Genomic DNA, 25,740 nt, shown 5'->3' with positions numbered 1-25,740 from the left:
ATAGCAGTCATAATTTCCTCTTTTAAAATTTTTATCCTTTTCTCTGTTCTCTTTGTTCTCTCTGCTCTACCCTCTTCCTTTGCATGAGTTTACATGTCTTGTGATATTTTTCTTTTTCCCTCAGAGCATAGATACAATTTCCTGTGTGACACTCAGCATCTCCAAGACCTAGGATGTGCCTTGAGAGGTATGGTACTATTTTGAGGTAAGTTATAACATAAAACTGCACTAGCTGCCTCATTTATGAAAAGTATACCAAATTCCCAGATATGTGGTAAGCAGTTACTGGTAAAAACACAATCCTAATGGTTTTCATAATTGATGTTTGCAAAACCAGAAATAATTCTGATCATGTTTCATCCCAATTATAGGACTCTAGCAGTGAGAAAGGATTTTGTACTTTATGAGGTTTAGTAGATATTATATTTAGACTTTTTTCTGTAGTAGAAAAAATACTTCAGAAATTTTTTCTTGTACTAGTTTGTGGAACATTAATGAAATACACACACACACAGTTTTACTTTTATTGGTAAGATTTCAAGAAGGATGTGACAGATGATTCTCATGGAATATAAAGATTTTTCAGCTAATCTTTAGATTACTTTCATTTTTAATTTTTGTGGGTATATAGTAGGTATATTATATTTAGGGGGTACATGAGATATTTTGGTACAGGTGTGCAATGTGTAATAATAACAGCATGCGAACCTTAAATTATTTTTAAAAGGAGACATCACTGCTCCATTTTGTTTACCTTTCCCAATAAAATGTAAGACTCAGTGAGCACTCTCAGTTATTTGAAAAATTATTTTGTCTTACTGTGGCATAATTTTTGGAATTAGCTTTCTGCAATGCTCATTGGCCTACACATTAATTATAAACTGCTTGACCTTAATTGATTTCTCATCCGTCTATTAGTCCAAATCCATATTTCGGGTTTAAATAACTTAAGGAACATGATCTGACTCATGAGAAACTTCCACTGACTTTACTGGAGTCTGTGAAATTTTGTCAGACATCCAGAATCTAATTCATTGCTACATCCCAGAATACAAACTACAAACGAGAAACTGATGAACTTTGTACCATGTAGCAGGGTAACATTCTTTTAATGTTTTTCCTGGTTTCAATAAGATTTCTTTATAAATACATAGCATTTATAATGACATTTAGATTCCTGGTAGATAACTATTCACTTATACTAGAGACATATGTTGAATTATTTTCTTACATAAAATATTAACATTACCACTTGTTATTATCATCATTCTTAGTTTCCTTTAAATGTACTTTTTAGGCACCCCAGTTAAGTGCAGCCTATGTACAGAAACAATAAATTTTTGCTGGTTGTTTATTCTTAAAATATCTAGGCCTAGTTTTAATGGCTACAGTGGATAGCTGAAAATTTTTCCTCATGTTGTTGGAATGTAGGATGAATCAAAAGGAAGTTAACAATTCCAGAATGATGGCAGCATAAGGGCACATATTCTACTACCGAAAAAAAATGTACTTCTTTGATCGGAAGTAAACCAACGACAGGTACAGTGCAGTGGGATTCAGAGTGCACAGGGGAGTGATACTGACGTCGGGAATGATACCAAACACAGACCACAAATCTTAAAGAAGTTCTTCCAAATATGGCAGCATTTAGAACCCAGATACCGTTTTTTTTTTTTTTTTTTCTAGGGTAGCATAGACTTATAGGAAAGTGAGTAAATTCTGGGAAATCCTAATATTAGAGAGACAAAGGTTGGCACTGCAGGCAGGCTCTGAGGAATGATGGGGCCTTGAGCTTCTTTCCCACCAGAGTTCAACAACATTCCTAGGCCATGCTGGCATCTCTGGAATGTAAAGTGAGCGCTCTGTCCCTCCTCACTTTGCTTCTCTGATCTGACATTTTCGTAGTTACCAAGTTCCCTCAGACGAAGGAGGGGAGAACCCTAATTTGAAGAGGGGAGGCCTGAAGTGGACAGGAACAGTACCAAGGAGACCAGAGGAGGCAAAGCATTAAAAGTTGAAGAAACAGCATAAATAACAGAAGACTGAAACTAAGGTGAGCGGGGAAACTCGCACTCTGTAAGCAGTTAGCCCAGGTTCCAGTCCTAGTGCACTGTTTACTTACTTGGTATGTGCTACCGAGCAAGTTTCTTAACCTGTTCGTGCCTCAGTTTTCTCATCCATAAAAAGGCGATGATAACCTACATGTAGGAATTAAATGATAATATGTTATTTATATAACAAGAGATTATGACAATACCTGGCACATACCAAGAGTTCTGTAAATGCTGATTGCTTTTATTAAATTAAGTCATTTAATACATTTACTTTAAGTTATTAAATTAAATATCGCTATTACTAAATCTAAATAAAAATGAGATTAAACAACTTATTTATTTAATAGACAAAACCTCCAATGACGTCAAAAGTCGTCTGTATGATATGTAAAAGAGAGCTGAAATAATGCAACTCAAAAGGTAATAGCAAAGGACATTATGCTAGAAACGCTAATCACTATTGCCTATTCACATTCACTTCTTGTAATAGTATCCCAACAACAGGAATAAGGGCCGCGTTCTTTTTCCTCTGACTCTAGCCCACCTCTGGCTACAGCTGATTGCATCAAGGACAGACACCTGACCAAGGACAGTCACACTGTGCTTTATGTCCCGGCAGAAAAAAGGCTCTGGTTAAGATCCATTTTTTTTTTTTTAATTTGGGTAATTAAATCAATGAGCTGAACAGAAGTGTGAATCAGTAACTCCATGACAAGTGAAGTACAGTTGGAAAAGGAACACAGGAACTCAAGCTTGCCCTGGGCTGCCTGATGGGAAACAGATCCGGATCTGCAAAGGTGTTGTGTATCTCTGCAGAGGGAGCCTTCTCTGCCCCTGGTTTCGGCCCTCAGAGCCCTCAATGACAGCAGTAGAGTCTTCTACTAAGCTATGTTTCTGTGGATAAGGTTGGGATCCTGACAGTGAATAAGGTTATCCTGCAGGATGGGAAGCTGAGAATTCTTGGCACCCGAACCTCTCTGAGGCAGTTACCAGTGCAAGCTCCCTCCCACATGTGTGGAGACATCCCTTTTTAAGTCCATCCTGTGACCAAAGCTTGGAATGCAGCGCTGGCTTTTGGAAATAAGCAAAGACAGATTAAGGAAGAAAGGGCCTTTACTGTGAGTTCTGACTGATATTTCCCTTCAGGGCCTTGAGGCTTAAGCCTTTCTTTCTAGAAGAATGCGGAGGGGAGGAGCTAGTCCCATTTGTTGCTAAGCGACTAAAGCTTTCTCGGGTCACGTTTGCAGCTATTGAGAATCAGTGACAAGGTGGATGTAGCGATGCAGGGAGAAGCCTCTCATTTCAAGATTTCTGGTTCTGTATTTTAAACCATGGAGTTCCCAAGAACAGAACTGATAGGAAGCCTATCAAAGTTCGAGAATGGTGTTTTTAGAAATAAGCCAAGCCTTAGAAGGAGGGATAAGTTTCAGACTTAAACCAACACAGCAGGGCATCTTATCTTCCTCCGCAAAGTCCAGGCCCAATACAAAGGATGCTAAGAATAAATTTAACAAAAAATATACTCAACCTGTATGAAGAAAAAAACACAAACCAACCAACCAAATGAAGGACCTAAAATAATAGAATGAGTGGAGAGTCATGACATGTCCTTTTTGGAAAGACAGATATTGTAAAGATGTAAATTTTCTGTAAACTATTTGTAAGTATAACAGAGATCCCTTTTGTATTTGACATGACAACATAACTCATTTATTTGGAAGACTAAATGTAGGACTATCCAGAAACATTCTGAGAAAAAAAGAATAACAAGTAGGAATTTGCCTGTGGTGTGTTAAATCATATTGTCAAGGTGTGACAATTGAAAATGTGATGGTGTTTGATACCAGCATCAGAGTAAACAGGCAGATCAATGGAAGAGATTAAAAAGTCCAGAAGCAAACCCAGCTGTAAGTCCCTGGGAATTTTGTATGCACTATAGGTGACATTTCAAATCAATGTACTGAATGGGTTTTCCAAAAACATGTTTTGGAACAAATGGCTAGTGTTTGCAAAAATGTAAGAGAACCTTGCCTCCCACTAAATTATATTTTGAATAAGGCTGGGCATGGTGGCTCACACCTGTAAACCAGAAAACCCAGCACTTTGGGAGGCCAAGGTAGGAGGATCACTTGAGGCCAGGAGTTCAAGACTAGTCTAGGTAACAAGGCGAGACCCTGTGTCTACAAAAATATTTTTTTAATTTGCCAGGGGGATGGTGCCTGTCTGTAGTCCTAGGTACTTGAGAGGCTGAGGAGGAAGGATCCCTTGAGCCCAGGAATTCTAGGCTGCAATGAGTTATAATCACCCACTAGACTACAGCCTAGGCAACAGAGCCAGATCGTGTCTTTAAGAAAAATTAAAAAAAAAAAAAAAAAAAAAAAAAAAAACAGAACAAAGATTTGAATGAAAAGAATAAGATTATAAAATATGAGGAGAAAATTCAGATTAATGATGCTACAATCTTGAAATGGGGAAGTATATTAGTCTGCCAGGTCTGCTATTAATATTTAAAAAAAACCTTGTGGCTAGATGGAAATTTATTTTGTCAGTTCTGGAGGCTGGAAGTCCAAGGTCAAAGTGTCAGCAAGGTTGGTTTCTCCTAAGGCCTCTCACCTTCTCCCTATGTCTTCAGATGGCCTTTTCCCTGTGCATGTGCATGCCTGGTGACTCTTCCTTTTCTTCTAAGAACACCGGTCATTGGATTAGGGCCCCACCCGTAAGACTTCATTTAACCGTAATTACCTCTTTAAAGGCCCTGTCTTTAAATAAGCCACACTGGCATTCGGCTTTTAACATATACATTTTGGAGGATGCAATTCAGTCCATAACAGGAAGTATTTTCTAAGTATCACCTCAAAGACAGACCAGTCATTGATCCTACTAGAAATCAAAGGTGTTTAACAAAATACAAATCTCATTTTTTATTGATTTGATTTTTAAAAAATTGATGTCTTAGCATAAGTAAGAGTATGGGGATACAGGGCATTATAAGTACTCTCCCACACTTTTGGTGGGACAGGACATGGATATAACCACTGTGCAGGGCAATCTGGGTTTTGTAACATACTAAAATAATGTGTTTGCTCTCCATTTCTTAGATTTTATCCTAAAGGAGTAGTCTAACGGGTGAGTAAAAATGTATATACAAGAATGTAAAATTGTATCAGATCATGAAAATAGGAAACAAATTTGGTGTTAGTAAACGGGGGATGCGATCAGCCAATTAAGATACCAGTTACCTAGTAGAATACTCTTTAGTCATTAGGGAAATACATAGTAAATCAGTTTTCTGGGAATGGACCTAGGATCTTTAACGTGCTATGTTAAGTGAAAAAAATAAGTAATAGTATGTTCCCATTTATGTAAAAAATATAAATAGAAGTATACATGATGAAAAGTGGTAATATACGATCTGAATTATTTACATTGAGCATAGAATATTTTGCCAATCAGAAAGGCAAGCTATTTTCATTTTTAAAAACAGCCATTGGTAGAAATGAAAAGCATATTCCATATATAGAAATACATATTTAAAAAGATAACATAAAATGGGAGTAGATAAAATATGTTTGCTTGATGAGGGGGCTCAGCAAATGGAGGAAAAAAAGTCCTATAATATCTATCAGCTTAAACATTTGGGAAACATGGACTTAGAACTTCCCTGGGAAAGTTTTAAGCTGTCTGAAGATGGAATGTCATAAGTAAGAAGGGCCCCTTGACCCTTGATGAAGAAAGAGTTTAAGAAACATGGATAGTAGAAGAGGAACACCCTGTCAAACTCAAACTTTGTCCCTAAAGTGTATGTCTTAAAGTGGAAAGTCTATCCCTACTATGTGCAGAGTTTCAAAACTGATAAACAATTTAGGATTAAAGAAAGTTTTAACTACTTTCTCTCTTTCATAATACATGAAGTATTGTTTTCTTACTACTTAAAGCATTGCTTCTGAATTGTTTAGGTTTTTTAAATGGACATTTAATTTTTTAATCGACAGTTTAATGGACATATTTAAAAGATTAAATATGTTCATACTACTTATGGCACAGGAAGTTCTTTGTTGACAATCTGTATTATACCTAATATGATGTGATTTTTTTAAAATTTCACTTTTTGTCTTTTTACTTCCTAACAAGTAAAAAGTGTATTTTAAAATATGCAAAGTTCAATTTTTACAAACTCAATACTCAGTCTGTTGTGTTGATCCCACAACATACTCATGATGCTAAAAATTCTATGCTGGCATTTCAAATGGGAGTGAAACAGCATACTGCACAATTTCAACAAGCCTAGTGCCAAAAGATGAAAAAATATATTTTCATTTATCCTGAGTCCATTTAAGCACCAACATGTATGACTTTAACATTTAGTGTCGAGAACAATATCAACAAGTAAGGGATGATTATTGGATTTTGTTTACATGTCTTACTGCCTACCATCCCATCTTTTTTGTTTTCCTTTATAAAAATGGTATATGCAGGTATGGAGCCATACCTTCACTTTGCTTTTGTATCTGTTGAATGAAGAGTTTTAGCACTAAGGGTACAGAAAGAAAGGGCTGAGAACTTTGTAAGACAGAGAATGAAGTGCAAAGGGAGTATAGGCTCTGTGGAAGGTGAATTTCTAGCCGTGGAAGCCAGAAGAATTAAAACAAACAAAAAATGAAAAAAAATGTTTTAAAGGTGAAAATTGCTAAGTACAAGGGAAGTTTTGTATTCAGATGCTTCTTAAAGGCAACCACTGCCCTTTTCTCCCCCTAACAAACATCCAACACAAGGGCTTTTTTTTTCATAGAATGTATTATTTAATTCATGATATTATGAGTCAAGCACTGTACTGAAAAGTTCCATTATGTATGTATATCACTTTTAAGAAAGAAAGAAGTTGTCCTTAAATACATTTTATATAGATCTAAAATTAGTAAAAGTATTCAGGAGAAATCAAAGCAATGTTGGCTATTGAAGCATCAATATTAAGAAATTAAAAAGGATGCAAATTTAGAACAGTAATTTAAGCAATCAAAAAATAATTTAATATGATAAAACATACACACTTTTAGGTTATAATTGAATAAAATTGTAAGTGAGCACTTACAAAAATTTTGTGAATATTTTGGATATATGTTTAGTCAATAAATTGAATACTTTGCCTGTTTCTTAAGATATATATTAGTGTTTAAATAAACCTCACCACTAGTAAATTTATTACAACTATTTTGCATTAAAATAACTGGAAATTACAAAATAAAATTTATATTATATTAAGACAAATGTATGTAAAGAGAGACATTTGTATATATTTATGTATCTTTATAGGTATCTCTTAAAGTGGAATTCTATTTCTAATATGTATATCAGAGTTTCAAAACTGATAAACTGATAAATATATATATTTATAAAGGTATATAAATATTATATATAAAGGTATATAAAGATATATATATAAAGGTATATATATTAAGATATACATTTATATATATCTGAAATGAGGTCTTGCTATGCTACCCAGGCTGGACTCAAACCCCTCGGTTTAAGTGATCCTCATGCCTCAGCTTTCCAAGTAGTTGGGATTACAGGCATGAGCCACTGCACCCAGCTAAACGTATTTTTAAAGAAAAATATTTAAATGGAATGGCCTTCATAGATCAGTTTGGTACATTTTTTAACATAAAAATTTGTCTTTAAGTTTTAGAAGATCACAGTTTCCGAATCCATTTATAAACTGCTTTTTAACGAGTCGCTTAAAAAGCTTTCCACTGAATGCTCTTTTTTATGTGGTAAGAATGTCAGCAACTTTAGACATTTATGATTAGTCTTTCTGACTTTTACTACACGCATTTAATATACCTAACTTGTTATTTAGGATGCACCCTTGCCCTTTAAAGGCATTCTCAAGTGAATATAGATATCTACGGTTTTTAGACTGTAAAAAAAAATTATGATTTCTTCTTTTAATCTTTTAAGATAGTTGATAAAACTGCTTTATAAAAGTGGTAAAATATAACCTTTTAACAAAAGAAAAATTTTAAACTTGAGAATGTCACAAAATATAAAGGTTAGGTAGAAATAACTGTGATTATGTATTATAAGCACATTTCCAAGTACCAATGAAAAAATCCCAAGTGAAATATTTAAAAACTCAAAGTTGTTCCTGAGTATCACTGGGTTAAACAGAATTCAATATGTAAATCACTACAGTTTCTTCTTCAATCTATGAAGTAAAAGCTCCATTACTCCAATCATTTGGGAATGTAACTTTTCATCTTTGGTTCTCACTTTGTATTTACATACCAATTTGCAGTGTTTAAAGCCCTCTCATATATTTATTTGATTTTAGGATTATATAATGTTCATTTGAAATATTATCCTCATTTTCTACGTGTGGATGCTAAGTTATTCATTCCATCTATCAGCATGTGTTAACCATGTATTAACTGACCTTTATTTTTATTTATTTATTTATTGAGACAAGGTTTTTCTTCTGTCACCCAGGCTGGAGCACAGTGGCACAATCACTGCTCACTGCAGCCTCAACCTCCCAGGCTCAAGTGATCCTCCCACCTGAGCATCTCAAGTAGATGGGACTACAGGTGCACACCACCACACCCTGCTGACTTTTGTATTTTTTGTAGACATGGGGTTTCACTACATTGCCCAGGATAATCTCAAGTGATCCTCGGCCTCCTAAAGTGTTGGGATGACAGGTATGAATCTCTGTGCTGGGCTTTAACTGATTTATTATATGACAGACTTTAAAGATTCGGTAACAGTGGTTCTGGAGTATGAGCGTTATAAAGATGGCAGTAAATATGGGGTGTACAGAGAGTACATACGAAAGAAAACACATGCAAAATGGGGTCAAGAAAGGCATCTCAGAGAAGATGAGACCTGATTCAAGTATCATAAATAGACATTAGACAGATAAAAATGAGCAATAAAAGGATGTGACAGTGTTTGCAGAGCAGCCTGGGCATGGCACCAAAGACAGGCTATATTACCCATCCTGGGAACAACTAAAGGACTGACTGTAGAGGCCCACTTGGAGTTGGGGTGGGAAAGCGCAGGAGAAATGGCAAGGGATGAGGTAGCAGAGATATCCAAAAGGCTAGATAATGAAGAGCCTTGTGTGCTATATTAAATGGACCACACACTGAAGAATATGGAGAACCAGAAAAACACATCAGACACATCAGATTTGATTATTTGAATGGTTTGGAGACGGGGCATTGTGGGTATTGAGCCTTTTAAAGATGCTAGTGTAATAAACCAGATATGAAAATTCCAAATAAACAAGATGCTAAAGTTCTAAATGAAGGTAGCAGCACTAGAAATAGAAAGAGACTACGTTGGGCTCATTCAAGAGATTAAAATATTGTTTAATCTGGAGATATATTCTATAATTCACAATGTAAATAAGTCAAAATGAAAATGACATGTGAACACTTGTGTCAGCTATCTAAAGTAATTGCTAAACTTCAACAAACTAACAGGATTTTTAAAAGGATGACTGTATAAGAATAGCCTTGAATATTTCTTAAAACAAAGCATATCAGATGACTGTAACTGTGTAAGAATAGCCATGAATATTTCTTAAAATGAACAAAGCATATCAGAAGCCTGCATTATATTAAAACATAATGACCATACAACTGTCATCATAAAATAATATGATTCTCACATAGAAAGAGCCAGCTTTATGGGCCAGATATCCAAAACAACAGAAACAATAATATGTTTTTATATGTCTAAAAACATTATAAGCAAAATTAAAAGGCAAACAACTGGAAAAATGCATTCAACATGTAGGAAAGATAATGGGTTTATTCATAACTTTAATTTAAAAAGATCTTTTGGAATTACGTGAAAACTGGATATAACAATGACAAAGCATATAAGCTTTTCTAAATATAAACAAGTGGGCAATAAGCATATTGAATAAAAGTCAAATTCATTCTTAAGCAGAATAATAAAAATTACAACAAGATTATGTCATTTTAAAACATGTTGAGTTAAAGAATAGTAAAAAAATGACACCAATCGTTAATGAGTATGTGGGGAAATGGCCACTTTATATATTCCTCATGATAGCAAACACATTAGAGGGAACTGCAAAATCTTTCCGGAGAGCAATTTTGGCGTTATGCATCAAAGCCTTAAAAATGTGCTTTGACTCAGCAATTCCAGATCTAGGAATTTATCCTAAGAAACACACATTTGTGAAGAAATTTAGTTTCTTAGCCTGTGTCCTCCAAAAGCCAAACCTGAAACGAAGCCCCATGGGTGACTCCTTTATTGGAATGTCAACCCCAAACAGCAAGCACAAGGACAGGGAAGCAAAATGAGGAAGGAGAGAGCCAGAAAGGGTGCATTATCACTTCAGTCACCATCATGGGCAAGAAGTTGCCTGTTATTGCAGGATGGTCGGTTAAGTCATAGGAAATGTGTCTCAGGCTTTCCAACTGAAGGAGAAGGGGCACATTTATGTACCTTTTCTCATCCCCCATTGGAGAAAAGTTAGCACATTTCCTGGTTACACAGGAACAGCTCCTCCCTATCCCTCAATTCACAGCATCCCACATCTCTGCTTGAGGGCCATTCTGTCAGATTCTGCTGTGAGGTGTTGCCACTTTGCACATGTCTAGAATGGATCAATGCCCTTAAGGTGTCTGAAATACAAGACTAAGAGGATCTGAAGTGGTGCATAGGAGATATCCAATAAAGTCCATCCCATCTAACACAATGATCCGCTTGTGTCCCTCATTTGTGTGCATCTCCCTTACTATGTAATGGAGACTTTATTTTTGGTCAGACTAAGTTCCTTCCCTCCTTCCCTGAAAGAGGAGAGGCACAAGTCAAATGTGCCAGAGTCTCCTTCAAGGTGGAGGACAGCCACAGCCTCTGTAAAGACTTAACATAAGATGATGAGTGAAAAATAAAAACAAAACAAAACAGAAACCTACCATCTCCACAGATACAGCTGCTCCTGAGATTGTAATTACTATTTATGGTTTACCTCCTTCAATATCAATTCAAGGTTTTCCTTACCTTGGCCAGCACTTGGCCCCCAGAGTGGAGGAGATCCAATGTAATCAACCTATCAAGAATGGCTTTCTTATCTCCTCAAAGAATGATGCTGTAGCATGTTGATCTCTGCTGCTGGCAGGTTGATCATTCAGCAGTGGCAGTAGTTAGGTCATCCTTGCTGAGAGGGAGGCTATATGGTTGAGTGCATGTACAGACTCCAGCATAACAACTATCATTTTTGCACTACTATGGCTAAGAAGAGAGAGTCAGTTGATATCCACAGGAAAAGTCGTACTGTTCTTTGTAGTGGATATACTCTAGTATGCACAGGTGTTAGACACAAATCCTCATGCTTTGTGCCCAGTGTGACAGGTCCAATCACATACCTTTTTCACAGATTTGTCATTGGTTTTATAATCTTGTTCTTTTTAGATCACCAAAACACCAGCCTAGCAATTTGCCAATGCCTAGGGCTCCATATATATCCTTATCCTAGATCTCTTTTCCTTCCATATGAATTGAATGCCAAATGTACCATTCGCAGTCTTCCCACTGGAATAATTTCCCTTTACCACTGGGAAATTTGGGTCATCCCCAAGCCACGTTATAATGCAGCACCAGTGCATTCTTAACTAACACTAAAATATCACTGTAACCTAATGATACAGTGTTATTGGTACAACAGAGTGGTTGACATGAAGTGTCTGGGCACATGTTCATATCTTTATTTCGAGAGGATGCTCCACCATGCCCAGGTCAATGGGCCCCTACAAACTTTACTGATGTGGTAGGCTTCTAAATTTTTATGGAGTTTTTCTGGCAATCTTTGACATCCATGGTTCTTTCTAAGAAGTCCAACACACTTGCCATTTGCTGTGCACCTGGTCCAATTAATGTGACGTCATCTCTATAATAGATCAACCAGTGACCTAACCTTGGAAATCTTATAGTGTCAATTCTTCTGTGTTATATTCATAGAAACAGTCAAACGCCAGCAGTGGGAGAGGAATTAGACTCCACTTCTTGAAGAGAGAGTGGTAAGTTTGTAGAACAACTTGTGAGGTAAGAGACGATGTTGTGGCTATCTTTGAAAAATATAATCATCACATGCATTCTCTGGACTCATAATAAATATCCATTGTTACATTCCCACCTCCATGAACCTTTGGACCACTTTCTCAATCTATTCCAAGAAGTTCCGGCTTCTACAATTACCTCTTTTGCTCTAGGTCAAGTTTCAAGGAGTCATCCCAGAAAAGTATTAGGATCACATCCATAAGTTCTGACACGGCATTGAATCCTGAGTTTTGGTTGAGAAACCCCAGATCAAAAAATTCTCCCCTACCTAGACTTTTATTCCAACACTCTCATCTACACAAACTGACCATTCCTACATGGTCTCCTAAATCCTGCTAATATTATTAGTTAGTTCTTGCAATTCCATGCTATTTAAGGTATTTCTTCTAAGAGCAGAGACTGCACATAGTAATTATTCAGAGATTTGACCTTGGTCATTGGCCTGGAGGCAATGAGGTATTTCAAGGGTAAGTCTTGCATCATCTTGCAAGGCATTAGCCTCAGATGAGGTCATTGCAAGTTCTCCGTGCAAGGGAAGCCTCCTCTCCTCTGGCAAAGAGCCTACTTCAGCAAAATGGAAGATTCAGGAAAATGTTGGAGTTTGTGATTCTTGGACTTGTCCACCCTAAAGTCCTCATTTCAGTTCTCAAGTCCAACCCTTTACCTATATGGCACCTGACTCTGATCTAGAAGATCTATCCAGATGCTGCATCTTAATCTAGTTTAAGCTCTGCCATTCTTATGATTGTATTCCGAACCCAGTTTTCAGTCAACTCTGCCCTGTAGCTGAAGGAGACGACTTTCTCCTTCAAATCTTCCACATAGGCCCTCTGGGTTTCACAGTTTGTTAGCCTTGATGATTGGCTCTTCTGAGACTTCATTTTCTTTTTTTTTCAAGGCTTCCAACACACTTAACAAAAACTAGCCTATACCAAAATCCTTATAATCACTCTAGTTATCACAGCTCCCATACCATTCAGATGTCTCACCTTCTACCTATACCTCATGTTAACCAGCTGAAGGAGAAAGTCTTAGTAATTGTGATGCTATTGAATAACAGAGGTTCTTACCACCAGCAGGGGAGGAGGGTGTTCTTATTAATGTCTAACCGTTAAGTAATCCAGTTTCAAAACCCTTTTCTGAGGGTCTGCTTTCCAAGGCTATTGCTGGTACCATCTTTCATGATGTTTTCCCCAGAGAGAAGAACCTGAAACAAAAGTTTTATGTATATGTTTTTTATGTGGATAAGTAGAAATGAGGGACAAGGGAAGCAAGGCAGAGAAAAAGGGAAACCACTATGGACAATTGGTTGCTAAATCCATTGGGACCATCTGAGAAACCATATAAAATGCATATCAGGTCTGTCCATCCCAGGAGAGAAAGGTAATAAGCATGTTTCCCCCAGTTTTCATTCCCATTGGTCAAAGTTCCACCCCATGGGCTGTGGACACCAACTGGTTCCCTAAAGTCTAATGTCTTAGAGTCAATGGAGAATTCCTAGGATGAGGGGAAAGAGGTTAATCACAGGTGCCTGAGCCAAGAAGGTGGTCAGAGCTTTTGCAGTATTGATGGTCACAAAGTGTCTGAAATAAAGACATATAAGGTCAAGAGGATCTAAAAGAGTACTTAAAAGGTGTCCAGTATTATAGTCATAAGAACATTCATCTCATTACACTAATAAAAATGATGTAAATTTTCATCAATTCAGGATTTGTTAAATAAGTTGTGGTATGTCTGTTCAATGAAACACTATGAATCCTAACCAAAATAATAATAATAATAATAATACAATAGAAGAATATATAATGATACCAAAATATTCACAGTGCATTTAAAACGGATGAATCTGGCTATATTGCCAACATATGACCTGATTTTAAAAGACCAATTCTTTTTTGTCTAAATCAATGTTTTCCTCATTATTAGGAATGAATAAATTTTATATACCTCTTTTTATCTTTTCTTTTTTTCTGTATGTCTCACTATATTCTACCAGGGTTCTACTCAGGCTATAAAAGACATTATTTCCTCTCTAGGGATTATTCCTATCTTCCTACCAATAGAGAACTCCCATCATAACGCTGATTCTTCCTTTTTTCTCCTTCCTCTTCTCTCTTTCTCCTCCTTTTCCTCCCCCTCCTCCTTCTTTATAGGTATTGATTCACAGAATAGAGGATGATGAATAAGTGTTTCTTCTGGATTAAAGTTTCTATTTCTGAAATTTCTGATCAGTTACTTTATTTATTATAATTTATTTTACAGAGTCTATAAAATCAAAAACTCTTAGATTAGGATGAATTTAGAGGGAATCCAATTCAACCTTTTACTCAAAAGAAACCCCAGCTATAAGGTTCCGGACAAATGATGTTGCTACTTTACACTTATTAATCTTCAGACACAAGAAGTTTACTATCCCAGGGGAAGTTTGTCAAACAATATGTTTGTCTCTTAAAGTGAGGACAATCTTGAGTACAAAGTAATTTAAAAACCTTAATAATAATGACAGCAATCACTTAACATTGCTCTTACAATGTGCCAGGCACAGTGCTGAGCTCTTTTCAATTGTTAATACATTTAATTCTGACTCTAATGCTATCATGTAGGCACTATTCGTATCCTTATTTTACAGACAGTTTAAGTAACTTGCCCAAGGTCATATGATTAGTAAGTAGCAGAAATGGGGTTTGAAATCAAGCCATCTGGCTCCAGTGTCTGCCCTTTTAAACGTTACATAAAGAAAATAATTTCCAGAGCTTCCACTTTTATTTCCTTTTTTCTCATTTGCCATTGCTCCTTTATTTTCCATAAGACTTCTGTGATCTCTGGGCCAAATGAGATTCCAAAAATAACAATTTTAATTTCCAAATCGAGGGCATGATTTCTAAATGGACCAAGTTATTTTTGTGAACTCTACATAAAATTCAGGAACAGAACTTTGGGAAGGAACTTCCAGATGGCAGTAAATCTTCACAGTTCAGTAATTAAGCCTTTTGAGAATGTTATTCTGTGATGGAGCCACTGCCTGATTAACTGTACAATATCAATTATATCAAATGGCACTACTTTAATTCTGTCAAAATTTAGAGAAATCTGACATGCTGACACGAGACTCTGTGAAGTGTGATAATGAGCTGCCAAGTGTCATAAAGTGCCACAGGGGGGAAAACACCCATGCTTTCAGACTAAAGATGATTTTTTTTTCTTTATTCACATTAGGGCATGCTTTATTAAATCTCATGAACATCTAGATGCACACACTTGTCCTGTTTGAAATGGACACCCTAATCTTTTTTAGTTTTTATGAATGAAGTTCAAGTCATATAAGCCAAATTTACAGAAGAAAATAAATACAACAATTTTGGCGGAGAGAAATTATAGGTCTAGGAAATTAGGGCCTTATCCATTTTGTCCCCTCAGTCCTGTGAAGCATGGTTCTCAGGAAGTTAACTTGAACTTTCCAAAAGTTAAAAGTTTGACTTGCCTAATTTTACAGTGACAGACACTTGTCTGGTCATTAAGGACAAATCCAGGCTGTTTAAATAGCAAAACTGGAGTTATCAAGTGACAGGATCTTTCAACAAAGTTTGGCTTTCTTGAAAAGAAAGGTATGTCCTTTTCATAAAAATCAGGAGACTTTATTATAAATACAATACCTGTCATCAAATGTAATAGTTTAGTGTTTCATTAATGAAGTAATCAGAATAGCTAAAGGGCACAGGCCACTCTGTTTTGATTTTTTCCATCATTACTTTAATGCATTATTTAAATTTTTGAATTTTCTGAAATGTCCTAAAGGAGACAAAAGGAACTCTGCATTATGACTTGGAGAGATGTCTGAGTGTGCTTAATGAGCACCTTACCATGAAGATTTTATTCTCTTTTATATTTTTGGTGATCATCTCTTTTTGAATGTCTACCATATCTGTCCTTCTTGACCTCTTTTTTTACCCCTTTTAAAAGTATGTTTCCAGTTACTTTCTGGATATTTCCATTAGGAAATATCCCAGTACTCCTTGAAAGTCAAATGTCTAAAACCCAAGTTTTTCCAGTACCCTCCCAAGTAGGCCTCTCCTTCCCTCTCCTTTGGTCAGGAGAATCATCATTTTCCAAATCACTCAAGTATGAATCCTCCAACTCTTCTTTATTTCTTCTCTATCTCACTCACTTTCAACATTCTATAGACTTACAACGTATTCGCAGAATCTTTTGAAGTCAATTTGGCGCAACATTAAAAAAAGGAAAAGGTTTTCTTTTTGAATCACTGCTTTCAACTAATGGTCAAAACTTTGCTAAGTGTTAATGACATTTGGAGAAGTTTCCATCCTTCTGGAGCTCCTTGCACTGACATTAGTCAGTGCCCATGGTTATCCCCTATGACTGCTTTCTGCTAATATTCCCCCCTCTGGCAGGTTTTCTTATATACCAGTAAGATAAGTAAGATAGTTCAAACCTGGTTATCTTCTATTTGTGTTTGTTGACTCAGGAAATTTAGGCATCCCTGCCATGAAAAACGTTGAGAAAAAAAAAAAAAAAAAAGAAAGAAAAAGAAAAAATAAAAGAAAAGAAATGAAAAGCTGGCTGATATGTTGCCTCCTTGTCTCTGACTTATTACTATTATTTTCCAATAATATTTTTTCTTGGTTCTGGTAGGCTCAGGGAAAAACAACAAATCCATTGACTAAACTGGTTGAGATGTCACTTTCTACTTCCAGTAAGTACTTCTAATTTTGTATGAGTGATTTCTCTTGAATTCCTCTCTTGTTGGCCTTTGGGAAGGGAAATGCCCCTCCCATTCCATTGTATTCTTCCACCTATGGTGGGGGAGGATACATGAAAGCCACCATACTTCATTCCTCCTGTGTTTTTTGTTTATACAGATCATAAGGCAGGGTGCAGCTGGGATGACAGTTGGGTTGAAGAGAGAGGATTGCTGGTTCATCTGCCTCTTATCTTCAAAATGGGTATTTAGTTCTTACAGTGTACTCAATTATTGCTACGATATTTAGAGAATAAGATTACTTAAGGCTTTTTTTCCCCTAAATTTTGGGTCCTAGTTACCAGTTCTGGGGCAACAGAGAGGGTACCACTTAAGACCTTATTACAAGTTACCAAATTGTCTCAATATTTCCTTTGAGGTGTTCTTCACATTCATAACAGGATCAAGAATACCATCTTAAGAGCAAGCATGAGACTGTGTGTGTGTGTACTGGGGTCATGGTACCTTGTAAGAAAACTCTCAGGTGTCTTAAAATATAAGATGCATGTCTGGCCATCCAATCTGTATTTTGCTTTCTCTTAGGTATTTGTACCTATCTAGAACTTTGAGATCCCACTATACCCTTTGAAATCAGGAAGCACATTTCAGTGATGGCATTTACACCATTTTCCCAGGCCTCCATAAGCCAGATTTTACAGAGCTATTCAAAGATGCTACTGATCTCTCTTGCATTTCTCGATGTCTTAAAGAAGGGAGCATGCTCTGGGCCCTCCTGTGAGAAATCACAGGAAGGTGGGTATGCAAGACACATATGACATATGTACTTCCACATCGCATCTTCCTAAGCTTTTAAATTATTTCCTCTATATTATGAAATAAGTTCTAGAATCTCACCCTCATTAACCATAATTCATCAAGGATCCAAGTTTCAGTTAAGCAAAAATAAAAATTAAATTTAAAAATTAAAAAAATCTGACTTTTAGAATCTGTTGTTGAAGCTTGTACATTACACTCAGAATTTCTGAGACATATACCATACTGATAACTTTGGTCTGGTCCAGTGTTTTGTTTCATTTCATTTGCCTGATGTTGTTAGAATTTGTATTCCTCAGAACTTTGTTAATATAAATTAGCAAAATGTCAGGGTTTATTAGGTGTGGTTACAGTTTGTATTTTCCCCTGGGACATGCTTGGATTTGACTCTAGTTATAGGTCTGGAGGCGATGAAGACTATTGGAAGGTAAGTGTTGAGAAGAATGGGCTTTATTTTGCAAAGTAACTACCCTAGTGATGTTACTAAAGCCTACAAGCAAAATAATGATTGTCTTCTCAGACAGGGGAGAAGTGAGTGTTTCTGCTGGGAAGAGAGGTTCAGAGAAATTTGACAGGGTCCAAGTTCCCAGATTTGTCTGAGTACACCAAGATGTGTTTATTTCATATTCCAGGGTTCATTCATTCCCTACGTCTAACTTTTGCATAAAGAAGTTTGCAGTGTTATGAATTCAAGTTATGTTTTAGTAGGTAGTTAATGGTACTAAAAATGAACTATCCCCTCTGTATAATGGTTACCTTTAAAAATTATTAAGCAAGTAAACATGTTATATATTAAGAATAAACATTAAAAGTATACAAAAATAATATACCTCTTGATATGGTTTGGCTGTGTCCCCACCCAAATCTCATCTTGAATTGTAGTTCCCATAATTCCCACATGTCGTGGGAGGGACCTGGTGGAAATAATTGAATCATGGGGGCAGTTTCCCCCATCCTCTTCTTGTGATAGTGAGTTCTCACAAGATCTGATGGTTTGATAAGGGGCCTACCCCTTTGCTGGGCACTCATTCTTCTGCAGCTGCTATGTGAAGAAGGATATTTGTTTCCCCTTCTGCCATGATTGTAAGTTTCCTGAGTCCTTGCCAGAAGTGTGAGTCAATTAAACCTCTTTTCTTTATAAGTTACTCAGTCATGGGTATAACTTTATTAGCAGCATGAGAATGGACTAATACACCTCTAAACAATAAGTGGAGAAAAAAAGAAGAAATAAAAATTATCAGCCCCTTAGAAAGCAAGAAGGGTGAAAAAAAGAGGCACAAAAATGCATGGTAAACAGAAAGTTCAAATAATATATTAGAAATAAATCCAAATACACTGGACAGCATCATGATAATGTATGCTAGGAAAATTTTTTCACTAAATGACAGATTTTCAACCTAGAGTTTCATGAAAGCTCTGCTGTATTCATGATACTTATAAGAGAGTCACTTAAACTTTGATTGCATAAACCATTCACTTAAAATATAATTGTACAGGAATAGAAAGGGAGATACCACAAAGTAATTATCAAAAACAATCTGGCACAGGTATATTAATATCAGAGAAAATAGACCTTAAGAAAATAAATTATTAGGGTTAATAGGATATGTAATTATAATAACTTTCTTTTTTTGTAATTTAAGAGAGTTTAATTGAGTGATGAATGACTAGAGAATTGGGCAGCCCTTGAAACACAGCAGATTCATGAAGACTCCAGGGATGCCTCATGGTCAGAATAAATTTATAGACCAAAAAGGTAAAGTGATGTACAGGAATCGGAAATGAGGCACAGACATAGTGAGATTGGTTACAGCTCGGTGTTTGCCTTATTTGAACGCAGGTTGAGCATTCAGCAGTCTATGAGTGGTTGAAGTATGGCCACTGGTGGCCAACATTCAGCCACTGTTACAGGTGCATAGTATTAACTTAGGTTTTTCAATATTTGTCTGACTATTAAGCTACGTTACAGTACATCAACAAGGACTCAAATATAGAAGTATGGAGTCCTTTTCAGGTCATATTTAGTTTGCTTTAACAATTCCCCCCTTTTGGTCATTTTCTCAATTTTGAAAGACTGACTGAAACTTCAGTCATTGATGTTACTATCACTATTGTAAATGTACTTATATGGTTTTGAAACTCACTGGGAAACAGTAGAACAGTGGCTTTTGCAAGGAGAGAAGGACTGAGTAGAGAGTACCCCCTTATGCTGGAACATTCTGTTTACAGGAGAAAAACAAAACCTGGTCTATTCTAGGATCTATGTGTTTTCTTAAAGCCTTAGTTTGATTAATGTCACATTTAGGACGAGTGACTCCATTTTAGTTTGGTTTGGTTTGGTTCGTTGGGGCCTAGCGCATGAGCTCAGTCCAAAATAAAGGCCTCCCATAATTTTGTTTTTTTAAAAATTCCCCCTTTTTGGCTAGGTTCTCAGGTGAGAATCTGATCAAAATTTAGGGCCTTAGTGTCACTCTCAGTTACCATAATTTTGGATTTCCAGTCTCAGCACATTATTCATAGGTTATGGTATCCTTGTGATCACACTTTTCTTTCAGCTTTTCTCATTCCAGTTGGAGACCATCTGACATTCTAGAGATGGCTGCATGCAAACATTTAAAACCACTGATAAAATACAGCGCACCAGGGAGAGTATTATGACTATTGGGAGGCTAGTACCAAGAGTTTGAAGTATGCTCCTTAGCTAGAGTCCCTATAAACCAAACCATATAAAATTAAATAGATTAAATAATGAGCCAGATGAAGAGTCTACTCGCTTGACTAAGTGGTCTTTTCATTAATCCCCTTCAAGTGAATTTTTATAATCTACGTTTGATGTATTTCTCCACAGGCCACAAGTGTCAGTAGTTGCACAGGTACTTTTCTGTTCAGCCAATTCTATTAACTCTCACAAGAGAATTTAAGGTCTGTTGTGTATCGATAGTCTTTAAAGTAGAATTTTCTGTAGAACCTACTGTGAGGGTGACATTTCTAATTATTGCCTCTTTTATTCTAAACCATGATGTCCTTTTAGAAGAGTGAAGGCCTCCTGGCAATGTTCTCTTTAATCCATGATGTGGATTAAGAGGATTTTTGACTGATTGTGAGGCAATGCATGTACCACTAAAGTTTCTCACCTACATTGGGCATTCATCTTTTATCTATTAAAATATAAGTTTAAGCCAGGCGCAGTAGCTCATACCTGTAATCCCAGCACTTTGGGAGGCTGAGGCAGGCAGATCACGAGGTCAAGAGATCAGAACTATCCTAGCCAACATGGTGAAATCTTGTCTCTACTAAAAATACAACAGTTAGCTGGGCGTGGTGGTGTGTACCTGTAGTCCCAGCAACTTGGGAGACTGAGGCAGGAGAATTGCTTCAATCCACGAGGCAGAGGTTGCAGTGAGCCAAGATCACACCACTGCGCTCCAGCCTGGGTGACAGAGCAAGGCTCCATCTCAAAAAAAAAAATTTATATATATATATATGAATAAACTTTATATATACTTGAATAAACTTATACATGAACAAACATATATATGTTTCTTATATATATATAAGTTTATTCATGTATAAGACTGTCGGCCGGGCGCGGTGGCTCAAGCCTGTAATCCCAGCACTTTGGGAGGCCGAGACGGGCGGATCACGAGGTCAGGAGATCGAGACCATCCTGGCTAACCCGGTGAAACCCCGTCTCTACTAAAAAATACAAAAAACTAGCCGGGCGTAGTCCCAGCTACTTGGGAGGCTGAGGCAGGAGAATGGCGTAAACTCGGGAGGCGGAGCTTGCAGTGAGCTGAGATCCGGCCACTGCACTCCAGCCTGGGCGACAGAGCGAGACTCCGTCTCAAAAAAAAAAAAAAAAAAAATAGAAGTATGCCCTATAAGTGTACATAATAGACCCCCTTTTCATTTCTATTGTTCATAGACACATAAACAAGGAAAAATATTCAAAGATAAGAGTCTGGTGATAGTAGATCTTGGGAAGAGCTGTTCACATCAAGGATGCCATCTTCTTCTGGGTAAAAACTTGCCTGGTTAGTTTTAACTTAAGGGTTCCAATGGGTTTACAGTTCCAGGAGGGTGGAGGGACCCTTCTCAGTTGTGAGATTATGAACCCAAGGTTCAAGACTCCAAAGTTTTACTGTAGTGTGGATGGTAAGGACAGTCTTTTTTGATGTTCTCAGAAGATCTTTGGGTTACAGATTGAAAGGACTGTCCTCAGTGGACCATAGAAAGCTTTCTTTACCTGGTGAAAATACACTGTATCATAATAATCTGCTGTTATAACATCAGCCCTCTTGCATGAGAAAGCTTTCATACAACCAGAAAACATGCACTGAAAATGATAATTGAATGAAATCCCTTTATAAATGTTAAAATGGCCCATGAGGTAGCTAAATGTACCTGAAGCTTTTATTGTCTTCCCAGGAATATGGAACCAAACATTAGTTTTAAACCATCTCTGCAATTTATAAGTCACCACATCAATATATTCAATTTGGATTATATTATCTTTTCCATGACAGGTCATGGAATGTAGAATCTTTAATAACAAAAGTTTTAAGGACTCAGGAAGGACAAGGCAGCCATCCTCATTCTTCATGAGTCCATGCTTACCATTGGACTTATATCCACTTGAATACCAGTTGCTTCTCCAATTTAGGTACATAGCACTGATAACTAATGGGTTATTGTAGGTAATTAGACTTAGACCATGGAGTTCATTCAAATTGTATATTTAAGCAATGTTTTGTATTAGCTGAGTTAGCATGATAATCTAGAGCTTGACTGTGAAAGGTTTGTTAAATACCAGAAGTATAAAACATCAGATATTATAAAATATACTCTTAGGTTACCAGAAGTCATTCATTTATCCAAAGTGATAACTCACAAACTTTTCAAAGGAAGAAAACATTGTTCGGGTAGAGAGGAGACTCAGCTTTCTAAATAAGACCCAGTGGAGACAGCCACTGACTCTGTCTCCTTTCTTTCCCTTTCCCCCTTTTTCTTTTTTAGTTTACTTAAAAGGTAAACAAAAACTTTTCATTATCTTTTAATATTACATACAAATCCTTTTTAAAAGAGAAAACCAAATTTTGTGTTTCCATTAGTGTATTTTTCATGTTAAAGCTAGTTTTTAAATAACATTTTATAAATCGACTCTTTTTAATTAGTTTGACCATAGGTAAGATTTTTATAAACCTTTTATAAACCCTTAATTTTTTTTTCTCAGAGCAGAACAATATTCTAAGAGAACTCCATTGTGCTTCTATTCCAATTTCCAATTTAAGGGAAAAAACCTGCTCTTTTAACTTTAGCCAATATGTTCATACACAGAATCTCTTATAATTAATTTTTATAAGCCATCCACAACTTGTTCATACTTTATTTAATTTAAAACAATCCTTTAACTCTCTAACCTAAGCAAAAATTTACATTTCTCCACTTTCTTATAATCTCTTACAAAAACCACAGTTCATTCTCCTTATACACCTTGAATGTAAACCTATTTTTTCAGTAGCCTCGATTACACATTACAATGTTAACTCTTAGCGACTTTTACTTTTGGTGAAAACTTTGGTAAATAACGGATTTTAATTATGTTCTAGGTGTGGTGCCTAGGAACCAGACAGAAATGTGGATAAGGTCCGACTCTTTCCAGCATCTAACTCCATGTGTCCCAGGCCTTACCTAGCTGTAAAACAGGCAAGTTGTATAGTTAAGACTCATAGTGGCACTTTGTGAAGCATTTAGCATAATTGCCTTTAAATTGTACAACATTTCTGGGATACATTTCTTTTCATAAATTGTTTCATGCCTTACACAAACCATGTATGACATATTTAGACTTTCTGACTTGCTCTAAACATCCCTCATTTTAAACAACCAGTCATTTTACTTTAGGACAAGAATTTACCATACAACATCCTTTCTTATATAGTATCTCTTTGCTTTATAACCTTCTTTGCACAGCTAGGAGCCATGGCTAATCCCATATATCCCCAGGACTTATTTAGAATTTAATGTCTCCAAAATAAATTGAACGATTTTCAAAAGTCAAAGCAGTTTATGACCTTAAAGTATTCAGCAAACCTCATATCTGACCTGCATAATTTAGATAAAAATGTCTTTATTTTGTCAATAATCTTTAAAGCTTTTTTTATTTCCCCAAAATTACTAAAGTTACATGAACTAAAAGGCATTATAGTTTTATTTTGCTTGCAAAATATTTTATTTAAGGGTTTATTTTTGTTTAAGTCAACTAATTAAAACTATTTTATATAAACATTACACACAACACATATATAATTACCCAGACAGAAGAAGATTAGTACAGTAATTGTAAGATTTTTCATTTGCCAGTCTTTAAGTTTCTTAATTGGTTATTGGCTTTTGGATGGAGCCCTTGGTAGAACAGGGCTAGGAAAGGGGTTTCTGGTGCCTCCTGTTTTTCCAGGAAGTTAGAGCTTGAACATTCACTTTTAATTAAGCTGACTTTTAACCATAGCACTCTTTAATGAAGTCCTTTCAAAATTTCTTATTACCTGATTTTAGCCAGGCCAAACAGCTGATATTTCCGGCTTTTGAACTTTACCAAAGGTAACCTTCCAGGTGCTCAGAGAAAGGAAAATTTAAGATAGTCTGTGGAGGAGAAAAGACTAGACAAGGCTATGCAGATACTAAACCAAAAAGGACTTACTTCCTAAACAGGGAACCAAATCTGGACCACCAGTACACAAGGCCAAAATCACAGCTACTGAGCTATAGCACAGGATCATGTCTACTGCCTTTCCCAGAAGGAGTCTAGAGTAGTTCATTTTGAGCTTGCAAAGGCTCTTAACTACTTAAGATAATTTTTACATAAACCCAAAAATTCCTGTGCCTGGAAGGTGAATAACAAGAGAAAATACTGCCACATGGTTACAACGTCAAGCTCTCAAGGACATAAAACAAGATGGAGACCCCATCCAGTTCTTTTGTTTGTTTCAGGGGCCTGCAGGAAAGTTCGTTATTGACCAGCTTGCTGAGCCGTCTTGATCAGTGAGCTTATGCGGTCCCAAGCCCATGTTTTATCCTAAGGTATCCCTCAACCAGAAAAACGAACACAAATACATCAGTTTAAGGCTCACCTCAGAATTATTTTTTGCATTAATCAAAACTTTACAGAAGAGATAAATAGTGATTTTTACCATTCATTCAATCATTTGCACGGAGAGAGAGAAGCCAGAATCTGACTGACAAGAAATTCTCACCCTTTTGCCGGCATGCCAGGCTTCTGGGTTCCCTTTCCATGAGCAGCCCCGGTGACTCAGCTTGCTACACCATCCTGCTTGGGCCAAGTCGCATCATAAAGGAAAATTACCTTTTTTTTCTTCTGGCCAGAGTAAAATATGTGTGATAAGACACAGACATTAGCCACTCTTCTTAGCACCCAATATGAAACTTGCAAGGCTTAAATTTGCCCCTAGTTAGGCCCCATCATTGTTAACCCAACCTCTGACCAAGAGCTTCCACTCGAGGTGTCTATGCAAGATGGTTGCCCTAAGTAATAGAAGAGATAAGAAAGGGAAAGGTGAGAGAGAAAAGCATTGCCCGTGGCAGGGTGGGGAAGGCAAAGTGATCAGGGAGGCCAAAGAAAGACCCACCCATTGTGGCGACACTGAAAAGTTCAGGCGGTTGCTTCTCGGTAGCAAAGGGATCTTTTCCAGCAGTCCCATCACCTCTCAAGTTTCCCCTTTTAGGGAGGAAAAAGCTCCCCATGCCCCATGATCCTGTCCATGCCTAATCCTGTCACCCATAGCTGACAACAAGGAGTGCCAGGCAGATTATTCCAAAGACAATAGCAGTTGACATGCTGTAGTGCCAAACTCATTCTTAGCCAAAAGGGACTTTACCGAGCGCCCTCATTTGTTAAATGTACTTTAATGCGTTGTTGTTAATTTGGAACGTTCCACAGTAAGTTATCTTTAGTAGGATTTTTCTGTTTCTGTAAGACTTCACTGCCTCCTAGGGCTACTGTATAAGCCAGAAGGAACTCAGTTTTCCAGAAATTAAGGGTCC

Source organism: Macaca thibetana, chromosome 12 (genome assembly GCF_024542745.1).
Source record: "Macaca thibetana thibetana isolate TM-01 chromosome 12, ASM2454274v1, whole genome shotgun sequence".
NCBI lineage: Eukaryota > Metazoa > Chordata > Mammalia > Primates > Cercopithecidae > Macaca > Macaca thibetana.
This window is presented reverse-complemented; position numbering follows the sequence as displayed.